General features: G+C 37.5%; 1 long non-coding RNA gene across 3 annotated transcripts in view; it reads left to right on the top strand.

The window, feature by feature from the left end:
* The first annotated feature begins 4,178 nt into the window (after positions 1-4,178).
* The window catches only part of LOC122901855, a 58,949-nt gene continuing 39,050 nt past the window's right edge, over positions 4,179-24,077 (top strand). The window contains exons 1-3 of one of the 3 annotated variants that reach the window (XR_006383693.1): positions 4,179-4,274; positions 7,773-7,924; positions 22,561-22,580. This is a non-coding gene — a long non-coding RNA (uncharacterized LOC122901855). Of the gene's footprint in view, positions 4,275-7,772; positions 7,925-22,538; positions 22,581-24,077 lie in introns of those variants that run through there. The other 2 variants (XR_006383692.1, XR_006383691.1) reach the window with 2 other exon arrangements.

Genomic DNA, 24,077 nt, shown 5'->3' with positions numbered 1-24,077 from the left:
GTCAACCTTTTGCTTTTAGACAAGTGACTGCTTATATCACCCAAGGTACCAGTAGTGTTGTCTTCTTTTCTTGAAAATCTCAGGGGTAGAGCCCTCACATGGTGTTTCACTAGTGTTAGCATAAACCACAGAACTTCTTTTCTTTTCCTACAAAAATTCATTATCTCAGCAAACCCTCAAGGAGTATCCCCTGTGTGTCTGTTATTAGCATAAAGACTGGTGATACAAGAGAAAGCAAGACAGCAAGGCCCTTTGGTGGGTTTTAAAAAATGGCTGCAAAATTCTTACATACTCTTCACACTGAGAGATGAGTATACATTCTCTCACTTTGAATGTGGGTGGGTTTGTAACTACTTTGACTACAGAATAAGGAGAATTGATGTTATGTGATTTCTGAGACCAGGTCGTAAAAGGTGATACATCTTTTACCTTGCTCATGAGAACATTTATACTTTTGGTCCTGAGTAGTCATTTAAAGAAGTCCAACTACCGAAAGGTACCAAGGTGTGAGCAAGCCAAGCTATATGTACATGCCGCAGGTGACAATAAAGCTGAGCTACCAGCTAACAGCTGGCTTCAACTGTCTCCCGACATGAGAATGAGCTTTCTTGGACATTTAGCCCCGTTGAGTCTTCATATGACCAATATAGTTCTGGGCCATATTTGACAATGACTACAAGGGTGGCTCCAGGTAGGATCTGCCGAGCTGAGCATTCCTGAAAATTATTGTCAGACAAAATCAAGAGCAAAAGGAAATGAATGTATGTTTTACATGGATTTGCTATTTAGCAAGAGGAACAGATTTTGTTACCTGGACATGGGTGTTACCAGGATCAGTGAGCCTCAAAGTGGCAGTCAGTGAAGACCTAAAGGAGGGTGAATGGAATGGTATTGGGGCTAGAAGATAGGAGATCTTTGATATATAGTGATAGAAAGTTTGGGAAAACTGTCACTTACAAAATGTATCTAGTGAACTAATTGATCTGGCTAAGGATATTTCTATGCTAAATATTGAAAGTGACAATGAATCTCTTTCACTATATATCATAAAATAAAGAGATATGAGCTAAAGAAGAAATTACCTCATTTTTAAGCCCAATATAAGATGACTAAAAATGGCCCTTAATTTGCTAGTTTCAAAAATAAAATATTTCTCTTCCCTAATTTCTCCCTGAAGAAGACTCTCAAAAATAAGAAAGAACCTCCGGGCAAAGATCAATTCCAGAGTGCTGTCAAGAAATATGGTCTTACAGTAAACATGAAATAAAATGTGTGGTTGTTAAACCCTTTCTTAAGAATTGAAATATTTAAGGGGATTTTTCATAGACCTTTTCAGAAAGTCTTTACAGATTTTCAGGATATGTCTCCCAGACCCTCTATGTTCAATTAACGATAACTTTTCTAAGAATCTTAAAGGAATAGGTCCCCAATAGCCCCATAAGAAATTCGAGGTAGAGATCTACTCTGAGGTCAATGTTCCAGTTTTTGTATAGGGACACAGTGTTCAAGATTGAATATTTTAAGCAAAAATCAAGGTATCAAATCATTATATAAGCCAAAATCATGCCAAGTTACAGATGAGAGGTATTTTCTTAGAGATTTACTTCAATAGACTCTAAAATAGAACTTTTTTTTTTTTTTCCTAATGGGAAGTGTGTATGTGGCCATTGTGCTTTTGCATTTTACTGAGCTCTATTTATTGAATCCCTCAGATGAGGACATCTACTTTTGAAGCAGGCATCAGGCATACGTTGGAATTCCCTACTAAAGGTGGCTAACCTCTTAACCATACACTAGATACATTCTCAGGCAGTCTAATTTCAGGGAACAGAAAGAAGGATTTTGAGTTTGAAGCTAGCATGCTGGGTTGCAGTGGTGGCAGGTTTCAGAGGTGGAGATGTGAAGATTAAAAGGAAGTTTATGGACTTGGCATTAGGAGGTACACGTGATCTCAGTCCTGCCAGAGCTTCACATCTGTGACGAAATACTTGACAGCATCAAATAGTACACTTGATAATGGGGAGAGTTGCTGGGACTCGTACATGCGCTTCCCCACCATGCACCAACAGGAAGGAGAAGAGTTCTCTGGAAATGTGTTAATAATAGAGTCTTTTGCAATGAGCCATATGACAAGGTGTTATTGAACAGTTTGGAAAATCGCATTCAGTTAAAACATGTTTTTACAAGAGCAACATACAGCAAGGCATTATTAGAGAAGCTTTAGAATCCATGGGAGATCTAAATTCTCCTTGTTAGCAAAGCTTTATTCAAGAAGAGAAGAAAAAGAGGTAACAGAGCCTATTGTTACAGAACCCAACCAAATGGCTGAGTTGAGCTGGAGGCCTTAGTTGAGACTTGGGGAGTTGCAGTTGATGGTGCTGGTTTACCAGTTGTCCTAGTAAATCAGCTGCCCTGCAAGTAAGGTGCCACAGAATGGTTTCTAACCTCCAGCCCTGGGAAACTCAGGGGAAACAATGGGAAGCCTGATAAGAGACTATGTCCATTAATTTAATTTTAGTGTAGGACATCTGAGTTCAGAGAGAATAGCTGGGACCATCCAAGTACAAAACACCTTTAATGTAGAAGCTACCCATTTATATGGTACTTGTTCGATGCATAAGTCTGCCAGAAAGGAAAGTATCTTCCTCTCCATTTTTGGAAAAAAAAAAATTGGTTATAGAAAAGGTGGGTAATTTTTTAGCAAACAACAGTTACCATGGTAAACTTTTCTTAGCCATATAGAAATTAAGATCAGAAAACAAGGAGGAACCAAGGAGATGAGTCGTCCCTGCAAGCAAAATTGCCCAATAGATAATTCTGGCCCCTTCTTGTAGGAGGCATGGATCATGCATGCAGGGGCTGAAAAGAACAGAAGCTTCTCCCTTTGTGTAAGAGTCATTAACCTAAAAGTAAGCCTTGAACCTGAGTGGAAAAGATGATAGAAGACACTGGTGAGAATTTTGTATCTTTTAGGCCCATATTTTATAATGCTACCATCTTCTAGCTAGGGACAACTGTATAACCCCCAGAAAGCCACATGTCACAGAGATGTCTGCTGATGCAGGGAGACCCAGCTCAGTTAGGGCTGGTGGCAGTACTGTCGTGGGTGAGTAGCATTGTGGAGGTGAGTGTGAGAAACTTACCCAGTATCCTAGTGACAGGGCAGAGCCAGAAATAAATGCCCCAAGTGCTGGTTCAAGTCCTCAAAGAGGAAAAGAAGTTGTTTGGACTCAAAGGAGGAGTTGAAGGCTTGGATGCTACAAGTAAATTCAGTCTTGTTTGCTTTCCCACACCTTACGAAGGTTTTTATGGAAGGTGAGTAAGAGACTGCCTTTTCCCTCTCAGGGATGCCCTATACGGTGCTGCCAGGCACTACCTAGATGCCCTTGTTGGGTGGAATCTGGATGCTGATGGCTCACAGCTGTGTCCTCCTTTAGGCATTGTCCTTGGCTCAAGGAAGCTGCCTCACCCAAGGTTATGCCTTCTTCCTGTGACACAGCACAAATCCAACGTCTGGGCAATGCAGGATGCAAGGGCTCGTCCCCCTGGCCTTGATTCAGGACATATCTAAAGAGCCATTCCACCTTCAGAGATCCTCATGAGATTCCCTGAGGCTGTGGGGCTGTTTTTGTAATTACTACATCACAGGTCAGCTCCTCTTCTCATGTGTCTTGGATCAGTACTAATCCCTAACAAATTAATTTAAATATTTGAGTCCTAGTTTGATGTTAAAACACTTTACTAGATTCTATAAAAATCAAAATTATGATGTGGTCTCTGCCTTGAGGGAGATTTTAATGTATAGAAATGATAAATGACGATAAAATATAATACAAGGCTGCATGGCCTGAGTATAAGGTGCTAAGGCATTCATTCACCAAAGTGTCAGCGCCTACTCTGTGTTTTGTGTAGCAGTATGGTGACAGATAAAATAGGCCCCACTATTAAGGAATTCAGTGTGCTGGGGGAGGGGAAAATCTATTCTTGACAGGAGTTTCTTCACTGAGGCTCCATTTGTTTGTTTGTTTGTTTAAGTCTCCACTAACGTCCAAAAAGAATTTGAGTTGGATCATAAAAAGTAATTAAGTATTTCATGAAAGGTTGGGGTGTGATGGAGTGGGAGGGAAATTCCAGGTTGAAGTACTAACATGAAGGCAGTAAATAGGAGACCATTTTCTCACAGTGGTTTCTGATAGGGCCTTCAGAGGATAGCAGTTCAAAGAATGCTTACCTGACAAATGGAATCCGAAGTTGGCAGAGGCCTGAAGACAAAGGTAAGGAATTATGGCTTTGTTTAGTATGAAGCATAAATATTTTTTCTAGTTTATCTCCTATACTTATTTATAACATCATTGTCTATCTCACAGTCTCTGTCTCACATCCTTTCATTGTTTGTTGATAGTGATATCACAGTCCCTATTTTTCATATCGTCGTTTTATGAATTTCACTTTCATTCACTTCTATTCGTCTTCATCCTTGGCCATGTTTGTCATCTCTCTTTAAGAAACAATATGGTGTTTTAAACCACCTAGCTTTGGGGGAAGGTGATACACAAGAGTAGACCACTGATAGGGCCTTTGGATTCAGGCACAACAGCCTCACTCAGGTGTGGCCTGGAAAGAGCACAGCAGGGGCGGTCTTCCCCATTGGCAGAGTTTGGGTGGTGTGCATTGTCATCTATTTTGGGTTGAAAGACAAATATGTTGCTTAAGATTATATGTAGATTCACTAGCAGAGACATATGTTTGGATTTGTTGGCCAGGAGCTTGAAAGGAGAAAAGTTAGAAAAATGAGACAGAGAAGCCTGGAGAAGAAACCTGTGAGCTGGCATGTTAACGTGGGTGTGACGTGTGAAAAACTTTGGTTCACATAATCAGTGGACCAGAGAGAGTCTACTAGTGAAAGGGCCCCAAAAAATCTTATAGAGTAACTTAGTTGACAATAGCCAGTGTGGGTCAAAATCCACCTCAATGTTGTACAAAGGGCTTATACAGGAGAAGCTATGGAGGCAAGGATGTAGTCTATATGGGCCCAAAAACATGGTTATCAGTCACCAGGTAGACCTAGTACTGCTGCTAATTATCTAAACTGATAGCAGTAACACTAGTGCTGATCTTCTAATAAGGCACCATCCCATGAGGGGACCAACCAGCCAAAGTTGATTACGTCGTGTCCATTCCATCTTGGAATGCAGAAATTTATTTCGAGTAGAGTTCTCTATGTGATTGCCTTTCCTGCCCGCTAGGCACATTGACAGCACCATTATTCAAGGGCAAACAGAATATTTAATCTGCCAACATGTGACCCTACATAAATTGCACTGGACCAAACAAAGCACTTTTCAGCAAATGAGATGTGACAATAGGCACCTGACAATGAGGTTCACTGGTCCTATCATATATCCTATCACTGGATTCTGCTAGTCTGATGGAATGGCTTTTTTTTTTTTTTAAGATTTTATTTATTTATTTGACAGACAGAGATCACAAGTAGGGAGAGAGGCAGGCAGAGAGAGAGAGAGGAGAAAGCAGCCTCCCCGTGGAGCAGAGAGCCCGACGCAGGGCTTGATCCCAGGACCCCGAGATCACAACCCGAGCCGAAGGCAGAGGCTTAGCCAACTGAGCCACCCAGGCACCCCGATGGAATAGCTTTTTGAAGGTACAACTAAGGTGGCAACTTGGAAGTTATACTCTATGAGGATATGGTACACATCTTCATCCTCCAGGATGAAGAATACTCCTTATATCATCAACCATTATATAATGTTGTGTTCCCTAGAGGGAAGACTACATGCATCTGGCAAGTAAGGGTTGCAAGAATGAGAGACTCTGCTTTATCACTCCCAGTGACCACTTGGGAAATCTATACTTCCTATCCCCACAACTCTAGGTTCTGTGGTTCTAATGGTTGTGATTCTCAGAGAAGGGATGCTTTTACAGGAGCTCCACTAAGCTTTAGCTGGACTGCCCCATGGTTACTTTAGGTTCTTCGTGCCGGGAATCCAGTAGGCCAAAAAAAAAAAAAAAAAAAATCCACATCCTGGCAGGAGTAATTGTCCCTGATCATCAGGAGAAGGTAGGGCTGCTGTTAATAATACAAGTAGACAAAAATACACTTGTTACCCAGGTGATCTGCTGGGGAAAGTGGAAGGTGGAAGGGAGCTCTTGGCATTCTCCACACAATTTTTATGGTAAATAGACATGAGCGAAAGCCACATCCTGATAAAGTCACAGCAACTAGGAGCCCAGACGTCCTCATCTCTGAGGGGAGCCTGGATCCTTCTGCCAACTAAGTGAGGAAGACCAGCTGATATGATAGTCGAAGGTGAGCAGAATTTAGTAGTTGGGTTAATAGATGAGGGAGACTCTACATATCAGATGCATCCTGGGGAAGAGCTGCAGGGGACACTGTAACTTGTCCTACTAAACTCCTCATAAAGCTTTCCTAGGAAAGGCTGCCAGTTACAGTCCTGGAGTCATTCCCTTGTGGAGGCAATATACTATGTGAAGCAAGTGGAACTGAGTCGTACAGGAATGGATTATAGTGAATGCATTTGGACACTTTGTAGATTCCCCTGCAAAGTCAAGTCTTCATGATCTCAGATGCTGGTAGTGTTTGCTAATGACTTACAGTTGCATGCAACTCTGGGAATTGACCTCAAGCTGCCTTGCCCAAGTCTATGCACCTGTTCCTGGCTGCAGCTATATCCAATGATTGATTATTGTGGCCTGTGTTCCCCAATGTGGGACATCTTTGTAGGATCATCTCAGTGATCATTGAGAGATCACTGTGGCATTGACTGTAGCTACTATTTCAACTCTATTTCATTTTAACTTCTCCCTCTGCCTGGTCTCATCTCCCTTGCTCCTTCACAGATATTGATTCTAAGAACAATCCCAGTAAATGTCTTATATGCAAATCCAGGAGGAACTTTACCTGCAAGAGTGGGGTAAATTCATAAACCTAAGTTGCTAGGAAAGGGAGATCCTGAGACCATCTTTATTCCGATAACCTCCTTAAGAGATTTTGTTTATATGATGCTGATTGTAGAAGATAGTTGAACTCCACATAAAATAAGAATTCAGAATTCACAGGAGGCGATTTCATAAGAAGGGAACAAAAATGAAGGAGTAAAAAAAAAAAATAAAAAGAGGAAACCTGATGAACATGAGAGTGAAAGCAAGGTAAAGACTTCTTGTTGAAACCAGTGAAGGGACTGAGTTTTGCATCCAGATTAATGGGAAGAGGTAGGCACATGTAGACATAGGATCTTTGCCTCCTCTGCCAACCTGGGGACTTGTACGGATCTTCAAAATCAGGACTTTGATGGGCAGAAAAATCCATGACAGATAAGTAATTACAAAATACATTTGAGGGGGATGCCTGGGTGGCTCAGTTGGTTTAGCAGCTGTCTTCAACTCAGGTTATGATCTCAGGGTCCTGGGATGGGCCTGTGACAGGCTCCCTGCTCAGTGGGAAGTCTACTTGTCCCTCTGCCTCTCCCCCAGCTTGCACACTCTCTCTCTCTCTCTCTCAAATAAATAAAATCTTTAAAAGCAAACAAAACAAATAAAACATCCCCCCAAAACTCAAAATACATTTGATGTAGCAAGTAATATTTTTCTTTTAGGGTTGATTTTTTTTCTTACACTAGTATCTCTTCCTTCCTAAATGTATTCTTTTCTATTTAATTATTTGCTGTTCATTGTGATTTATCAGCAGTTCTATTATAAATTATAGGGGTAATCTTTGACTTTGCTTTCTCTCAAAGGCTACATCAAATACATCTGGAAATTTCACTGGTTCTACATTTAAAATATCTTCAGAATTCAGAAAGTTCTTCAGACAAAAGGAATATGAGACCAACCATTAACTTTGATATACATCAAGAAATGAAGAACATTAGAACTGGAATCAAGCAAGGTAATGTCAAATTAATTTCTCTTATTTTAATTACTTCAAAAGATAACTGCCTACGGCAAAAATAGTAATGTATTATACATTTATCACAAATGTAAATATTAAATGTATGACAACAACAGCATATGGAAGAGAGGAAACGTGTATATAGTATTTTAAAGTTCCTATACTATATACAAAGTGATACCTTATTTTAAGGCCGATCCTAATTAAAGTGCATATTTAAAAACCTACAGCAACCATTAAAAATTATATAAAAAGACATATACTCCTATAGTAGAGGTAAACTAAAATTAAAAAAAAAAAACAACACTCCATGATTCAAAAGTAGGGGAAAAAAGAGGACAAAAGAAGCAAAGGACAGATAGAACGTTAGAGAACAGTTAGCAAGATGATAGAGTTTGACCTAACCACAGATTAATATCATTAAATATAAATAGAATAAACACACTACAGTCTCAGATTGTCAAACTAGATAAGAAAACAAGATGAAACTATATGCTTCTACAAGAAAACCATTTTAAATGTAGGACATAGGTAAGTTAAAAGTAGAAATGGAAAAAGACATACCGGGGCGCCTGGGTGGCTCAGTGGGTTAAGCCGCTGCCTTCGGCTCAGGTCATGATCTCAGGGTCCTGGGATCGAGTCCCGCATCGGGCTCTCTGCTCAGCAGGGAGCCTGCTTCCCTCTCTCTCTCTCTGCCTGCCTCTCTGTCTACTTGTGATTTCTCTCTGTCAAATAAATAAATAAATAAATAAAAGAAAAAGACATACCATGAAAACACCTAATAACAACAACAAAAAGCTAGAGTAGCTATATTATAGTGGACAAAATAGACTTTAAGGAATATTACCAGGAACAAAGAGGGACATTATATAATGTTAAAGAGGTCAGTTCTCCAAGAAAACATTATAATCCTACATGTGTATGCATCTAACAACAGAATTTCAAAATACATAGAACAAAAAAAAATTATGGTAAGAAAAGAGAAATCCACAGTTATGGTTGGAGATGTCAGTACTCCCCTGAGTCATTGATAATTAAATAGAAAATTAGTAAGTATATAAAACACTTGAACATTATTGAAAAGTTGAGCTAATTAATATTTATAGAACACTCCACTCAACCGCAGAATGCACATTTTTTCCAAGTTCAAATGGAACATTCATTAATATAGACCATCTTCTAGGTCATACAACAATCCTTAATACATTAATTTACTTAAGTGAATTAAAGTAATATAAAGTGTGCTTCAGACTTTAATAGTTAATCTAGAAATCAACAACAGGAAGGTGTATACAAAGTCCCCAAATATTTGAGAATAAAACTAGTTACTTCTAAATAACCTATGGGTCAAAAAAGGAAATCAGAAGAGAGGTTAGAAAATATTTTGTGCTGAATGAAAATAAGACCCAGTGCATCAATTTGTGGGATAGCACTGAAGCAGTGCTTAGAGAGAGATACTTGTATCATTTGATGCGTATAGTAAAAATGCAATCAGAATTTAAATCCTGCTCAGTTCTACTTATGATCCATCACTCTTCTTCCCTCGGATTATTGCAAAGCACCTAACTGATTTCCTTACTTCTGCTCTTGCCCACTACAGTCTGCTCTCAATGCAGCAGCCAAAGCTGCTGTTTAAATCCCATGTCAGATCATGTCACTCCTAATCCTACACTAGCTATTCATTTTTCTCAGTGTAAACATGAAAGACTATATGAAGCTAACTTGACGTTATATGTTTTGGCCCCTTTACCTCTCTGACCTCATTATTGGTTCTCCTCCCCGACCTCGCCAAAGCCAACCTTACTTAACTCCATTCAGCCCCATAACTTCCTTGCTTATCTCAAGCATATCAGGCACACTTCTGTCTTGGGCCTATGCACTCTTTGTGCTCTGTCTAGAACAGTCTTCCTCCACAAACCACATGGTTAACTCCTTCACTTCCTTCAGTTCTTTTCTTAAGTATGTTCTTCTTAATGAGGACTCTCTTAATCATCCTGTTCTAAACTGTAGCCTGCCTCTGTCATTCCTGTAGCACCAATCCTGCCCTGTTTTTTTTTCCCCCATAGCATTTATCACTTTCTAGCATACTATGTTTCTTTCCTGTTTTGGCTTATTTTTATCATCTGTGCCGCACTAGGAGATAAACTCCTTGAGGACAGTGATTTTTATACTGGCATATAAAAATGCACTAAGTAAATAATTTGAGGGATTAAGGGGAGGAAGGACACAGGGACGGGGAATAGGGGAGAAAGATGAAAAAAAGTCAAGGGGGATAATAAATCTTTTATAATTTCATTTTGCTAATATTTAAATATAGATTTTATGTTTGAAGTTTTGGTAAACTACTCCAAATTACTTGTTATGGAACATATACCTACTCTAAAATATTCAGTGCTAAAACTTTTCTCTCTCTTGCTTTTTTTTTTTAAACCAAGTAAATTTTATTCACAAGTGAGCCATAAAGTATGAACCTTTTTTCCCTCTTAATACTTGTTTATTTCTGTGGTAAGCCCTTTAGAAATCCACTTACGGCAATTTTCATATTTCTTCCCACTTCTCTACAAGAGATTGTATTTTTTTTTTGGTTTTTAAGTGTGATGTTTTTGTGAGTAAACATCGGGTTCATAAAGTGGACCGGGTTTGGCTGTGTGTATGTCCACATGCCCAGGAAATTACATTTCAATGTATGTGTATAATTAGTTACAGGGGGATCTCCGTTCATGTTTCGGTTTTTAAAAAGTTTGAAATATTCATTGATTGTGTTTATAAGGCAATTTAGAGGTTAAGAATGTGTGCCTTGGAATCAGACTCCCTGAGTGTGATTCCTGGCTCTGCTCCTTACTAGTTGTGCAATTTGAGCATATGACTTACCATTCTGAGCCTGTTTCCTGTATAAAATGGGGATGCTAATACTGAGTTGGTTTGTTCTTTGTGTGCACAAAAAAAGATAATCCATACACAAGGCTTAGCAGTGTATATAAAGCTTAGTATTCGAATGGCAATTATAATCATTAATATTTGTAAAATCCCATTTTTAAATAAGTTATTTAAAATTTGCAGTAGTTTCCTTTTACAATGTCATCCATACTGGATTAATTCCCAGACTATATGAAATAGCATGGTGAAAAATCAAAATATACAAATAAATTATATCGTACACCTGGATTAACTATATAAAACTGTCCTGTAGAAGGAACTGAACTCCTGTAGGAGAAGGAACGGTCTGTGTTTATTCACTTACTCATTCACTGAATGAACAATTTGCAGCACCTTTGTTTTGCTAGATGTGTATTAGTGTTAATTTTCCTCAGCAAATAGACTCTGAGTTATGAAATCCTCTTGCACAGAAGCTCTGTGAGTGAGACCATGACATTCTCCTGCACAGGGTTCATCCTCTAACGTGTCAGGACCGCCTTACCTCCACCATTAGAGATAGTTCCATGACTTTAGCAAGACCTATTAGCTCAGGGTTATTTCTCAGATTCAGGCTCATTGACCCTATTTGTTTTCTACCAACAATATTTTTATTACTACTTACTTTCTCCCTACCTCCATCTTGATCTACATAAGATAGTTCAGTTTCAATTTCTCTCCAAAGTTAAATGTCCCAAGAGAAAATGCTGTATCTTTTTTATTAGCAGCAATGGGGTATGAGGCGTGAGCCAATAATAAGAAGAGATTACAACTCAAAATATTCCCTCCCCCCAAACCTCAGAAATCAATTATACTTGTAGTGTAAAGCAATCAAGGTCCCGAAGCTTACAGTTTTTCCCTGATTTTAACTAAAACTACATTTGTGTTCTTGAAACTCCTCTGCTATATAAATGACAGATTCCATTTCATAAAGTTTGCCCACAAGTTGGTTTTAGTTGTTAAAATTAGTTGTTAAATTTACCAAAAATTATTGACTTTGAGACAAGATTAGGTTTTGATTTCTTTAAAAGGGCCAAATTGGCAGTTTTTCATTGGCATCACTTTCCAGACAATAATAAACTCACATGCTATTTAAGTCTGCTTCAAAAATGGAATGCTATATACAAGTATGTGTTTATCAGTGTGGGAAGGGATTTTGCTTATTCTGAGAGTCTAGAACCAGTTGAAACTACACTAGAATGTTGTTGGGATGTCTATCAGCATTTCACCATCTCTCAATCACCCTGTGTTTTTCTGTCTAAAACAGAATATATTTTCATCTCTTAGATCTTGAAGATTTAACTTAGAATCACTTCACTGGCTCTGTGAAGAAGCGAAACAAAGCTGTATTCAGCTTTTCATTATGTTTCAATTAATTATGATCCTTGGAACAATTTGGGCACAAGAATTTCAACTGTCAAATTTGCCTTCTGGGATGCTTTTCTTCCACAGATTAGTGTTTCTCAAAAACATCCCATAAAAATAATGACCCTGACATTCTTGACAAACAAAGCATCTCCTTTTTCTTTCAACAGTTCTCTTTGAGCTAGGAGATACAATTTTACATCTATAATTACATAGCAAACTCTATTTCAAAAACACTTTTAAAAACTGGCATTCTGTGTCCTGCAGATGATGAAACTCAGGCTCTGTTTTTGAGGAACATATACTTTGTGAATGATTTAAAAAAAAATCACAGAAACTTGGCCGATGGCCAGATATAACTGATGAATTTTTAGGCAGTTATTAAAATGTTTGCCTTTCAAGGCAGTTCTTTGGAAAAGGAAGCCACCGCCCCCCCCTTGGAACCACCTATCAAACTTATTCTATTATTTGCTGCCACAGCTATCATTAATAACATGTGAGAGGAGCTTCATCTCTATAGAAACAGCTGGAAAATCAACAGATAGTATTCCTTCACCAGTTTTTTGAATATGTGTGTGCAAAGCTCTGTACTGTGTCTCATATAGGTAGAAAATATGAGACATGACTTCCTCAAGGATTTTATAAGTAAATAAGGGAGAAGAGACATTTATATGATTAATTATATCATAAGGAAGAAAGATTAATTTTATTTTAATGTAGAAAATAGAAGTATAATCTTCACATAAGAAGAATCCTTGGACTTCATTGTCATTTCACTGGGTTGCTTTCCCATGTACCATACTTCTCGTCACTCCCAGCACCTCCCACAAATGAATACAGGCACAGACGCTTAAGATGTTCTTTCCTCATAGTATAAGCTTCAGAATTTACACACAGCTACCTTGGCTGAGGGGTTTTCCATACTAAGCATAAAATAAATTCTACAGCTCAAATACAAATCTTGTGCCTCATTTTTCTCCAAGTGTTGCATATATTTGGTGTCATTTAATCTTAACAGCAGGGCATCAGTAGAGATTGATTTATTAAAAGAGTCTGCTGAGATGTACACAGGCTGTTATCCAATATTTCACATATCCCATTAATTATGAGGCTGGCATTAGAAGCTGGTTTTCCAAAAGCTCTGCCCAAAGAAATTCTTTATTGGGTTTATTGATAGTTTATAATAATAATTATCAATCCCCAGTTATCCCAGAATAGCTAACCTTACTACAGAAGTGGCCCTTCTCAACTCTTTCAATAATCATAAAAAAACAAACAACAAACAACAACCACAACAACAACAAAACCCAGAGTGAGGAGAGTTTAGAACTACACAGTATCAGGAGACAGTCACTGCTTCACATCCTCAGACTTCTAGCCACTCCACCGTGAGTAATGACTGGATGCCCTCAGGACCCTCTTCCAATCCGTGAACTAGGAACACAGAGCTGATATTGGAGAAGCCATTGATGTGTACAATTTAGGTCCATAGCCCTGGATTCCAGTTCTACTTTTCTGATATCTTATTTGGGGGGGGGTGCCCCATGGATTATACCACTTTACCCAAGTAGTTAACTGATAAAGTGCACTTTTGCTTCTAACTCTGAACCTATCCCCTTTTCAGATCTCATCTTTCTTTTTTTTTTCCATGTTCAGATGTCCCATTACTTCCTCCTCCTGATGCTTCACCATACTACAGGCAGTTATAAAACAGGCTGGGTTGGGAGTGGTGCTGACAGAGAAAGAATAGTAAATACTCTAGCACAAGTGCTCTCTCAGATTTTACTTTTCACATCCTATGTTCACTTCTGACTGTGAAGGCAGCCGTGTCCTTGGTTTATCAATCAACCAAAAACAATACATCAAAGCTCTACTCATGTTCCAGGAACTGTCTAGCACATCATCTCTTTATGTCTAGAGAAAACATCTACTGAATCTCTTCCTATACTTTAACACTTAGATATCCTTCTCCCTTGATAATAGTGCTCTGATTTTTGTAGTCTTCTACTTTGAAATACAGAAATATCTACCTAAGAAAAAAATGGAAAAAAATTCATTTAAAGCAGGCTTACATTTTCACAAAATATAAGTATTTATAAAATACCCAAGCTATTAACTATGCTGATACCTTTTATGGATTTATACAACAATGTTTTCTTCAAAGTATCATGAAGAACAGTAATGAATAAGATCTCAAATTCTCAACTAAACATTAAATGAATACATATTCAAAGTAAGAACTGGTACAAGGATATTTGTTTTATAAGAAAGTCCAAGTCCCAGAAAATTATGTTAATAATACCAAAGCATTTATAATAAAAATCTTATTCAACATGTTTGCACTAAGGAAAAAACCCAGACAGTAAATAGAATAAGCAGTAGCATCATGCCTCATTTACCTCCAAAGTTAAAATTGTAGATGACTCCCCATGAGCCAGTAATTTATTTCCAAGTCATGTCTGTTCTTATAGACTTCATTATACCCAATGATTCTTCACTGCACTGAATCTAGACATTTTCCAAAACTCCACATCAAACAGTAAAATAAAAGCCAAAATTGAGAAAAGCTGAGTTTGGTTCTTGTAATTCTCACTCCATTTTTTCAGGCGAATTTTGTTTTTAATTAAGTAAGAGTAGATTCTTCTAATGACAATGTTGGTAATGACTTCTCCAAAAGAAAAATAAAGCTGTTTGATGTATTGGGAATGGGTCTAAGTTCTCTAATCCTTTAGTTCTTATTCTTTTGAAACAGTGCTTTTAATGAATGGAGTTATTTCTCATTGAAAACTCAGATCTGTTGTAACATAAATGCCATTGGCTATTATCTGTGAAATGTTTTGAAGAATCGAGTTGGTCTTTACTCCTTAAATCAGACTCTCTTCATTATTCCAAAAAGCCAAACTCAAGATTTCCTACATCCTTAAATGCCACTGTTTTACCACCTCTTAGATTTGGCTCACTAAACTTTTTGCCAAGATTTCTCTAACTTCAAGAAGTTAGAGAAAAGGGTGAGGAACAAAGAAAAAGTCACTGAAAACACAGGTGTTTCAGCATAGGCCAGTTCTTTTCTGTCATTTTGCAAAGAATGTGCTAATGATATTTCTACTATTAATATTTCCTTAGGTTACAATACTATAATGATTTATGGGGCAAGAACAGGATTTATAGGATTCTATTAATTCAGTCCCCAGTACCATGCCAACAATGGCACTTAACAGATGCTTGTAGGTCATACTTTCTATAACTCAATGGAGCCAAACATCATAAATTAGGAGAGTAACAAGCAAATTCCATTTGGATTTGTTGTTTCTTTTTTTACATAAGTAAATACTGAATTCCAGAGTTTTGGATGAGGCATGACCTCACACAGACTCCAAGTCTCCCATTCTAAGATGCCCCCATCTTAAAGCCATGTGTGCTGAAAAATATTTTTACCCCTGTATCAGTGGAGTGTGCTGCCATCCCACTGCTATCTTCTTCTTTGACCATTCTCTCTTTTCTCTTTAATTAATTATCGTGTTTAGAGAATGCTGTTAGTAATGCTAATGTATTCAGTGTTTTGGAACTCTTAATAGTCTTGCCCATACAACATTGTAATTACTTACAGTGTTCTACCTGGGCTGTGTAGACTTGATCTCCACAACTAGATGGGAAGTGCTTTAAAGGCAGAGCCTATGTCTTATCATTTTATCATCCCCAGAGTGCTTGCCGCATTGTTGGACACCCAGGAAAACAAATAATGTCTGCCAAGTTTCCCAAATCCTACAGAACTCCAGACCTCTCCAGCATGATGTCGTCCTGTGTTCTGCCACTGTAGAGATCTCATCCCTGAGATGTTCTTTTTTTATTTCTGTTTCCTTGCTACCTGGTGAAATACCCTGTCCTCAGACTCCAGGTTGATATGTAGTTTTTTGAACAGTAATTCTTTGTGATTATGTTTTTTGTTTTTTGTTTTTATCAGCAGACAACTAAAGATAAGACTCTGCTTCTTTAAACTGATGATGAACAAGGATTATGGCAAATCAGTATTCAAAAATCTGGAGACATGTGGAGTTTTGAAACTCCTAAAATTACATAAAGTAGGTGGCCAAGTACTCCAACTGGGCATCAGGATAGGGTTAGTCCCCTCATCATGATCATTCAGCACATTTCTTCTTGTAGTTATTTCCTTTCGGCTTCAGAGGAAGCTGTTATGGCAAATGTTGATCACAAATGAAAAAGGTCATGCTGATCTTCAAAAGTACAAAATATACTGTAGAAAAGAAAAAGACCAGGTGAAATGTTGTTTTAAAAAATGGAGCTACTATGTTTGACAGACCTACAGATAGAAAACAGAACTCTGGAAATAGCATAGGAGACATAAGGGAAAAGGTCCCCAGTCTTTTTAAAGAGCTGATGAACTAAGCAAATCAAAAAGAGTAATAACTAGAAATGAGTTGACAATAATGGCGAAAACTTGAATTTTTTAGAAATATCGTATCTCAAACATCAGTCAGACTATGAATTGATCTTAACCTCATGATCGAAAACATGATGTCAAGTGTGTGAGTAGCAAAGCAGAGCAAGTTAGAATGAGGGAAATAAATTGTAAAAGTTGATCATCTTTTGTAATATTTGTATTTTCAGTGAAAGCACAATATTTAAGGGTCTCTGGAAGAAGACTGATCTTTAAAATTTTTTTCTTTTAATATTGAATTAGATAAGTGTATTTCTTTAAAATTTTTACATTCTGGGGTGCCTGGGTAGCTCAGAGGGTTAAGCGTCTGCCTTTGGCTCAGGTCATGATCTCAGGGTCCTAGGATCAAGTCCTACATCAGGCTCTCTGCTCAGCAGGGAGCCTGCTTCCCCCTCTCTCTCTGCCTGCCTCTGTCTACTTGTGATCTCTCTCTCTCTGTCAAAGAAATAAATAAAATCTTTAAAAAACTTTTTTTTTTTTTTTTTACGTTCCATCCAAGAGAATAGAGTTTGAATCCAGACTGTGAATAGCTTATGGAAGTGGTAGGACTGATTTATGATTCGCAATTATTAGCCTATAGAATTCTTCAGGTTTTGTGAAAAATCAAGTTTCTTAATTTTAACATTTGATCTCACCATATGTGTTTCCTTGGTAAATTCAAAGATTTATGCCAGTATAATTAGGATTTCATAATACAGGATCACTAGTCATCATAGTGAACTTTAGTTCACTATGGTCCATTAGATCTTACTAGCTGCATAAACTTGAGTAAATTACTTTCCTGTGCATAATTTTCTCATCAGTAAATTAAGTTACTAATAGTTTGTATCCTGTAGGATTGTTGTAAGGATTCAATAAAAGAAAACATGCAAAGTACTAAGTATGGATCAACTGTAAAGCAAGTATTTGATTGATATTATTTTTATTCCAGTGGTAATATGGTACCTAATCTTAAGCCATGACTTACAGAAAATGTCTTGGGGAAAATTTCAAAATCCAGTACTTAGTACTAGGGAGCCATTACTTTCAGAGGTTCTGTCTATAACATATACATCTTAGAAATTTGAGCCTTGGGTTATGGACATTGGGGAGGGTTTGTGCTATGGTGAGTGCTGTGAAATGTGTAAGCCTGACAATTCACAGACCTGTACCCCTGGGGAAAATAATACATTATATGTTAATAAAAATAATTAATAAAAAAAAGAATCAGACCTCTCAAGGTCATCAAAAAAGAAAAAAAAAAAGAAAGAAAAAATTTGATCCTTAACAAAATGCAGTAGTGGATTTTCATAGATAAAAATGTACATATTAAAATGTTGATTTTCACTAGGGAATTTTCAAGCTTTATAATATTTTGCTTATAGTGTATTTCTGGGCAAATTAGTTTTTTTTTTATATGTCTCAGAGCTTACCATGGTTTTGGCCACTTTTCTCTTAACATAATACTCTAATGATCTGATGTCTTTCATCACCAGATCTATTGTTTTTTCATACTAATTTTAACATATTCACCAAATAAGTTGTATAAAATTCTTAATTCTTCCTCTTAAATGACATTATTTTCAACATTAATTAAAAGTTAAATATGCATAAAATATAATGTTGGGGAAGAAGGGGTTGGTAGAATGAAGAGATAAAAGAACATTAGACTGAGTTTTTTTGTTTTTGTTTTTGTTTTTTACATAGGCTCCATGCCCGGTGTGGAGCTCAACTTGGGGCTTAAACTCATAACCCTGAGATAAGGACCTGAGCTGAGATCAAGAATCAGACACTTAACCAGCTAAGCCACCCAGGTGCCCCTAGTCTGAATTTTTACAGTTCTGGATTATAGCCTTGGCTTTGCCCATGAATAAATTGTGTGCATTTGGCATATTTAATTATATAATGGTATTAACAACCAAACTTTATTCAGTCTTTAGTCTTTATGTGCCAGATACACTTCTAGGCTCTTTATGTTTATTTGCTTTACTCAGTTCTTACAGAAATCTGTTGTCAAGATCTGTGAAGGGCCTGAGATTTTACTCTACTTGGACGTTAATATGTTAGCCTGCCACAATTACATGGATGTTGGCAGAAGACGCGAGACTCCTGAGTCACAGATGAAGGTCTTTACTGCCCACATAAATATTAATAGCCAGAATATCAGTATTTGCTTCAGTTCTCTGAGGTCCAAGCAATGCCTACACACATTAGAGGGTCATAGTGCAGGAGAAGAATCCTGAAATAAGGGAACGCAAATCTTGTATGGTGGGAAGGAAGTATACCTGCTGAGGGACACTTCTTTATTTTGCTGGATTATAAGCAGAGAGAGCCGGACACTAGAACCTTCAAGGCTGTCGTCTGTATAAACGTTTTTGAAACAGTAATCCAGAACAAAGGTACTCAATATGTCCGCTTAAAAGATAGGCAGAATCACAAGAAACCTACCAATACCTGTGAGTAGATACTATAAAAACTGATTTCACAGATGCAGAAACAAAAGATCTAAGAGGCTAAGTAATGTTCCTAAGGCTTGTATGATTGTCAAACCCAGACAACTGATTTTAAGAGCCTGGGATCTTCACTAGCGTCATCACTAGTATTCTCTTGAATGCCAACATTATTTTTCAAATACATAACAACATGTAAATATAAGTTCTAGGTGCCATCGTCCCTGCAGCTCAGCTTCCTCATCTATAAGTGGCCACAGGGCCAGGGCAGAGAGGGCTGAGTGAAAGGCACTCTCGGCGTTCCTTGCAAATCTAATATGTTATGATTCTAAGATTTACCTCTTACCCTGAAGGAACAGCAGGTGTGAATGTGATGCAGACTAGAAACACTGAGAGGAAAATAAGAGCATCTATTTCATTGTAAGCGTACATTTTAAAAAATTTTTTAACGGACCTTACATTCCTTAATTAAGTTTTATGAGATTCTTGGGAAAAACAAGTGTTACATTACTACTTATGGTATTTTGGGCCTTTCTAATTATAGTTCATGGCTAGAGTAAGCAGATACTTTATTTTCCAACTACCCCTATCATAAAACTTCCTTTTTCTATAATACGAGTGGGAATATTATCTAAGGATAAAATGAGGGCCGTCTTCAAGCTGCTCAGGCCTGGCATGTTACCAGGGAAGCATGTCCTGGATAGAGCATTACCAAAGAAGGGAAGGAAAAGCAAAGAAACTGTAATAACATTAGTGAGATAGTCAGGCTGTGAGTCTTCTTCACATCCAGAGGAGCTCAAAAGATGTTTTCTTGCGTTGGAATCTGGCTTTAAAACTATATTTAGACAGGGACTGACAATCTGACCCAGAACATACTATCAGACACTTTCTCTTCTCATCACTTGTGGGTCATATGCTGCCTGGAGCCTTTTGAAGCCTCGTTTTCTTGCCAGAGAAATACAAGAGCAGCCCTCCTCCTCTTTCACAAGTTGTTGTGATGAAAGGAGTCTCTTTTGGAGCCTCCTCTTCTTTCATTCTGCCCACTTTCTCCAGGGTGTCTCATCTACTCTCAGAGCGGCAAAGGCCATTTGTATGCTAATGAACCCCAAATCTCTAAATATGGTTTAAAATGCTCTCTGAGCTCCTGACTCACACAGTCAACTTTGTGTTTGACATCTCTGCTTGACTATATCAAGGATATTTCAAATTCACCTTGTCAAAAATGGAATGAATGCACTATCACCACTCTGCAAAGCCACTTCTTCTCCTTAAATAGTCTCTATACATACATTTAAGGGCATCACTATCCAGTCAGGTTTCTAAGCCAAAACCTAGGCATCTTTTACTTCACTGCCCATGTCCAGTTAATCATCAAATCCTGTTAATACTCCTTCCTAGATTTCTCCATTTCCACTGAAAACATCTTTGTAGAAATTGCTATTAATTTTTATCTTGACCACTGTATAATTCTCGAATCGGTCTCTTGAAGCTTGAATTACCTATATAAAATGTATGTCTGACCATGTTAGCCTCCTGCATAAAACCACTCAATGGCTTCCCAACTGTCTACTAGATAAAGTTTGAATTCCTAATATAATATACAAAGTCTCCATATTTTGGCCTCCCCTCACCTCTTCAGCATATTGTCTGAGTATCTTTATTCTAGACATACTAGTCTATTATTAGATCCTTACACCAAGCTCTCTTTTCCCAGCTCTCACAAATTGTCCTCCTTGCATTGGACATCATTTCCATTATAAAATGATTAATCGTACTTACCCTATTCAGCATACCAAATAACATACTTAGAGACTCTTCTCTGTTCCCCAGAATGCTATAGTGTTCGACAGTGCCTGGAGCTTCCTTTTATCATTAATACCAGATTTCATTTTATAGTAATGAACAGTGACCATGCTTGAATCTCCAAATCTGGCCTTGAACATGGTACTTAGTAGGAACCCAATAAATTCTTATGAATGAATGAATGAAAAAATAAAAGATCTTCCCAGGTGCGTTTTTGTGAACAGGAATTTTGCCAGGTGTCCATGAAGCAGCACTCAGCCTACTGGCATTAAAGGTCTGGCGTTAAGTTCTTCTATACCTCTTTCCTAATATGTGGATTGTAGAGCCTAGACAATTTTTTCAATTAGATCTCAAATTACCTGCCCTTGGTTTATTAGAAAAATCAAGATTTAATAGCTAAGTTAAGATAGTTCAGAATTAGTCTTCAAAATAATTTAAAAAAAATAGCCATTGTCAGATTTTTCTTTTTCTTTTTCTTTTTTTAAAGATCTTATTTATTTGGCAGAGATCACAAGTAGGCAGAGAGGCAGGCAGAGGTTGGGGGGGGAAGCAGGCTCCCTGCTGAGCAGAGAGCCCTGTGCAGAGCTCGATCCCAGGACCCTGGCTCCCCGCTGAGCAGAGAGCCCTGTGCAGAGCTCGATCCCAGGACCCTGGGATCATGACCTGAGCCAAAGGCAGAGACTTAATCCACTGAGCTACACCCAGTAGGGTGCCCCCAGATTTTTCATGCACGTACTTTACATACTCTGTCTTCTTCTATGTTTAAGAATTGAGATTTTATAAAATGTAAAAGTATTTTAAAAATTGTCACAATTCTCCTTTTTATTCTCAGGTTAAAAAGTCTTAGGTGAATAGCAAGATTATTTTTTCCCCATCAAATAGGAATTTAAAGCAGGATGTATAACCACATTCCCTTGCCATCAAATTTAGTCAGTGTCTTAAATGCCATCAAGTATATCATCAAAGTATATTTTGGATTAACTAGAGACAGAAAGGAAGTGATGTTTTCCAGATCATGACAAATTTAAATTATAGGATTCCAAAGCAAAATTTACGAGAGGTCTCCTTTCTACTCTTAACCCACCAATTCTAAAGATATTTCAGTGTTTGGTTGGGGGGCGGGGTTAGGTGCTATTCTTGGAGGTCCTAAGTATTTCAGTGACTACTGGGGCAAGTAGTAGATCTAGGTTTTCTTCAGCTGAGGGGGAAAGTGGGTAAAATAGGGGAAGAAGAAAACTGGGTCATATGCTTTCTTTTTTCTTCTATACCACTTACCACAAACTATGTTGTTTTTGTGAGCCAATGATAAGTAACTATGAAATGTCTGAGGAACCTTGGGCCCTTCATGCCAACAACAATAAAATACGTAAATGATTGCAAAGTTACATTAAGAGATAAGGAGTTCTGACTCCTCCCTTTACCCTGTCAACAAAGCAACATGATTATAATTAGAGTGAGCTTACATCCAGATTTGCTCAGGATAATCTTCATTTGGCCGGCTATCCTGAGCTAATTATTAACAGTGACCTCTTCACTCTGAAAAAGTGTCTTTGGGGTATATACTATATTATACGATTATTTTAAATATAATAGTTAACATAACACCAACTAAATAGGTTTTTTCTTTTTTTTTTTTTTTTTTAAGATTTTATTTATTTATTTTTCAGAGAGGGAGAGCACAAGCAGAGGGAGAACCAGGCTCCCTACCAAGCAAGGAGCCTGATATGGGACTGGATCCCAGAACCCTGGGATCATGACTTCAGCTGAAAGCAGACACTTAACTGTCTGAGCCACCCAGGTGTCCCTTTCTTCTTCTTCTTCTTCTTTTTTTTTTTTGAGAGACTACTATCTGCCAGCTGTGATGACTCTCTTTTTCATCTGAAATGTAATTTATTTTTTACACTAAGTAAAAAATTTATTTATTACAATAATAAAACCTGATAGGTAGACAATATCAGTCTTTTAAAAGACAGGAAATTTATTGTGTAGAAACACTAAGGTGTTGCCCTAGGCCACACAACAAATACATGACAGCTACGATTTAAACACTTTCTGGGCAACTGGGAAACTCTTCTCTTTCATTTACATTATGTGCAGGTTCAAAGTTGAGCCTAAAAACACACTCCTTCCTTACCCCCATAAATAAATAAAACTCACAGACAGAAGCAGCAAGCACTCCAAAGTGACTAGATGCAAGACAATCTAATTTACTTCTGGGTAATGAGGTGTGACTGACTTAACCACAGACTTGGATAGATTATAAATTCTAGCACAGCTCCATTGTCCTGGATATGTTTTCAGACCACTGTATATACATCCTGGGGGCTCCCTTGAATAAGAAAAAACTACAACGGAACTTTCACTATGTGCTTCTCGCTTGCTTTGTGGCTCTGGAAACAGAACGGAACCCCTCCCCTCTGTGCTGCCCACTGCTACCAGTCTTTCCCACACCCCAGATATGAAGAAAGATAATAAGGCCTCAAATAGAAGTTTCCTGATTGTGAGTCATGGCTTACTCAGCCTTTGTTACAGAGAACCTGGAAGCCTTTGAAATACACTGTTGATTTTGGCAGTCTTAACTCCCGGTGCTGTTATCAAGAAACAAGTTACACGACTAATTTGCTTGAGAAATTGCCTCTGTAATGAGTATATTAAGAACAGCCTCTGCTAAAGGGGCTAGTGTTTAATATATGGTTTTTAATGCTTATAATTATGAATACGTATTCATTTTCATGAACAGTGCTTCACAGATTATAGTTCCTAATAAATATCTGTTATATTGAATTAAATTAAAATACCAATGATGGCTAACATTATTATGAGGGTATTTAAAATGAACACAAGCCAGGCATTATATTAAGAGCTTTATGGATATTATCTCTTCTCTCTCCCTCCCTCACTCTCTCTCTTTTTCATAGATATAGTATGTGTATTTTTATGCATGTCTTATGCATAATAAACACTTAAATATACAATTAAATTTAATTAAACAAATTTCATATACATCAGCATATCTCTCTTAACTAGTTATTGCTTTTGATATGCACTTCAGAGAGGTAATTTTTAAAACAAATTAGTAATATGTATTATATAATTATCAGGAAAAATGCATCATTATATTCACTGAAATTAGAGTAGACAGTATGTATTATTATATAACACTGTAGTATAAATATTATGTAAT

This window comes from Neovison vison, chromosome 3 (genome assembly GCF_020171115.1).
Source record: "Neovison vison isolate M4711 chromosome 3, ASM_NN_V1, whole genome shotgun sequence".
In the NCBI taxonomy this organism is placed as follows: Eukaryota; Metazoa; Chordata; class Mammalia; order Carnivora; family Mustelidae; genus Neogale; species Neogale vison.
The sequence above is the reverse complement of the archived record's forward strand: the minus strand, read 5'-3'. Positions and strand labels throughout refer to the sequence as shown.